The sequence below is a fragment of the Artibeus jamaicensis genome, unplaced genomic scaffold (assembly GCF_021234435.1).
Source record: "Artibeus jamaicensis isolate MK-2021 breed Jamaican fruit bat unplaced genomic scaffold, CSHL_Jam_final contig_415, whole genome shotgun sequence".
Taxonomy (NCBI): Eukaryota; Metazoa; Chordata; class Mammalia; order Chiroptera; family Phyllostomidae; genus Artibeus; species Artibeus jamaicensis.
Genome location: NW_026521823.1, coordinates 40,739,571 through 40,743,219, shown reverse-complemented (window position 1 = coordinate 40,743,219; position 3,649 = coordinate 40,739,571).

Here is a 3,649-nt window from a genome sequence, read left to right as displayed (position 1 = left end):
GGAATTTACCAATTTTTATCTTTTCCTGATTTATGTTTGGGGGTCACAGCTAAAAAATCATTGCTTAATTCAGATCGTAACCATGCAGAAACTTCATTTCTTCAGGATGTCCTTTTGACTCAACCTGGACTCACCCTCCTCCGGCTCCCCAGCACATCCATTCCCTTAATCATTAGTTCCTCTGGATAAGGAGGTGCTGGCATTCTTAGGAGCAAGCCCCGGGTCTGTTGACGACAGGCTTTCTGTCAAATGAGAGTGAGCCTCTAGGCCTCAGTTGTGTTTCTGCTCCAGAAGGACTCCACCTTCTGGAACCAGACAACAATGCCAGGCTGACCCAGGAGCAGATGCAATGCTCAGCCGCCCCTACCCTGGCGCTGACCAATCAGTGGAGAACCTGGCTCCGTCGGTCCCGTTTCCTCGGCCTCCTGAAGCCACTGAGGGGCCAGGTCTCAGCACTCGCTTACCTGGAATCTGCGCTTGACCCCTGTGCCATCAACCAACAAACCCTCACTTTCTTCACTGAAAACGCCTGTTCCCGTTTCATTGGGTTTTGGTGCATGCAGGCAAAGTTTATAAAGGTTTACGCAGGTTTTCTTTCCTAACTGTTTTATAGTTTGGGCTCTTCCCTGCAGGTCTGGGAACCGCCCTGCCTGGTTTCAGGAGCTGTAACCGCCCCCATGGCTAAGGCCGAGTGAGCGACCTTCGGACCCTAAGCCACTAAGGAGACAAAGCTTATCTCCCTGGCAGGAGCACTGCTTCTGCTCCTTTTTCCATAACTGGCCCCCAGTGCTTGATCAGTTAGCCAATGACGGGTAAGATTCCCCAAGGGGGGAACGACCTAAGACAGGCATGATCACGTGGAGGCACCAGGGAAGGACTTGGGGGCTATGGAGAAAGGGGGTGATGGACTCTTGCCCCTTGGCTTTGCCAAAGCCTGAGTCCTCAGTCTGTCTGCGAGAAGTCTCCTAAATTCCTTGGCTATCTTGCCCCCTCTGCCTGACTTAAGCCTGGAACAGTAAGAGGGCAGCCCTGTGCTGGAAAGGGCGGGCTCCCCGGATGATCAGGCCTGAGAAAGGATATGTAAAATCCTGTGAAGCCTGGTTTGCTAAGAATGCTCTTAGTTAAATGATAAAGGCCTGAGCAGGAAATTAGTTTGTTTCCCAAAGTTCTGTAGCCTTTTAGCTGATAGACCTAGACTCAGAAGAAGCCCTAATAGTTCTTTGTATGCTATCTATCGTTCGATCCTTACTCCCTGACAATGATTAATGAGCTGTACCTGTATTCCTGTGCAAATTAAACCCAATAAAAGCCTGTCTAGGCAAGGGTCAGCACGCTCTCCCCTTGAGAGCGTGGCCAAGTCACTCTGAGGCTCTCCCCCCTTGAGGGAGTAGCTGTGCCGTCCCTTTTCCTCCGCAGAACTCGGTAGTCCGAATGAATTTGTCTCGTGTCTCGTCCATGATGCCACAGGCACTGCGGGCCAGCGTCTGCGTCGGGTCTGTGATCAGTGCTGTGTTAATTTTTTAGTATGATGTGAGGTAGGGTCCAAACTCACCTTTTTGAATGGATTTCAAATTATCCCATTTCTTGAAAAGATTCTTTCCTCTTGAATTCTCTTGGTTGCTTTGCTGAAAGTTGATCGACAATGGAAGCAAGGGGTTATTTCCGGGCAGTGAATTCTACTCCCGTGATGGATTCCATCCCATACATGTCTGTCCCTGTGCGGGTCACGCACGGAATTGGTCACAGCAGTAGGTTTTTGCAGCAGGAATTCAGTCCTCCAGCTCCGTTCTTTTTCAACGTTGTTTTTGCTCTGCCGGATCCTTTACCTCCCCATGGGAGTTTAGCATCAGCCTGCCAGTTTTGGCAAAACAGCCATCTGTGATGTTGTCTCTGCAGAGGAATCTGAGGAGGGTGGCCATCGCAGGAATACCGAGTCTTCCGACCGGTGGTCACGGAAGGGCTTTCCACTCACTGAGGTCTGCTTTAAGCCCTCCTGGATGTTTCATGGCTTCTGGTCTTGCACTTATTTTGTTAAATTTACGCCCAAGTATTTTCTTCATTGTAGTATTGCCAGTGAAACACTCTACTTTTGGAGTGTAAGTGTATAGAAATAATGTTGATTTTTGTACATTGATCTTTGATGGACTTAGTTTTAATAGCTTTGCAGGAAATGTTGGGTTTTCTACATATCAGATGATATATTGTACATAGAAATTTTATGTTTTAAACACTTTAACCTTTCTGGCTACTACAAAATTTTTAAATTAGATTTAAATTTATATAATTACTTCTAATTCAAAGTAGTGGTCACTAAAGGACTTTCCATAATAAAGAAATATTACTTTGGGATAAAAACTTATGAAGGGATATGGAAATATGAGTTCAAGAAAAAAAGAAATTATGTGCCATTTCTTATTAAAGAAAAGCTTGTTAATGGAGTAGTTTTAAAAACTGATGATGGATTTCAAATTGCCAGGAATGGCTACGTTTAAGAGTTAGTATTTTTATTTTTAAATGTCAATGTACAATAAAACAGTTTGCATCCTTTGGAACTATGTAAAATCAGACGAAAATCTTCGATCGATCTAGAAAATGAGGGAGAAGTTACACAGTCGGTTTTTCAGAGTTGTTTTAGGAGGTATAAAAGCAAAATCATTGAAAACTTCAGTGTTATTGTATACGTACCTCCCTAACAGATTTTTCTCTTTGGATAATTGTTACCTGAGATCTGTGGAAACTACCAAAAGTCCTTGCTTTTGAATTTAAAAGCCTCCCCCAGTAGTCATCCAACAGTCCAATTCATTATTTTTGATTGGGAGGAATAATAACTCATCTGGAATTAAGTTACCGCCATCTTTAAACAAGTCACTGGGCTAGTTTTCGATGCTCCATCACTGCGTATGTGCACGCAATGTGCTCAGGCAGGTCTGTTCCAGAGTATAAAATCTCGCTTCTACGGAGTTTTACTAATTTTTAAAGGCCTTTTGAAGAAAGGTAGAGTATGTTCACTTTGATTTCTCCCTTACAGCCTTCCTATAATATAATAATCATCAACGCTATTAGCGCAATTGCTATTATTCTTAGCGATGAGGAATATAACGTTTTTCACCGTATTGCTACAGCCTTTTAGCACACACGTCTACCAGTGTACGTGGGCTTCTGGAGTGGGTGTCTCTGGCTGCACAGGTCACAAAGGTCGGGTTCTAGAACACTTGAGAGGCCCAGCCTTTCTTCCCCCGCGTGAACCGAGCCCAGGGCTCCCTCTGGTTATCAGAGCTCTCATCGCCCACCACGCTTGCCTCTGCCCTCCAGCCGCCCAGAGTCCGCGGGCGAACAAGGGAGTGCGCAGGCGCAGGGCCTTTGGACTTGGCCTCCGGGGACTCTGACTGGGGGCGCGCAGCGAGCCCCTTTCTTCTCTTGCTTCTCTTTGGATCTTCGCCCTCTGTCCTTTTCAACCACCAGGGGTTTACGGTGACCCCGGGACTGACGTCTCCCCAAACACCATTTACAGGGTCGCAGTGTACATCTCGGGCTAGGGCGGCAGTGATCAGGCCGTGGGCGTCACGTGTGCGCACCCCCGACGCGGAGCCAGGGCCACGGGCGGGGCGGGGCGGGGCGGGGCGGCCGCGCGACGTGCGCGCTCTGGAGC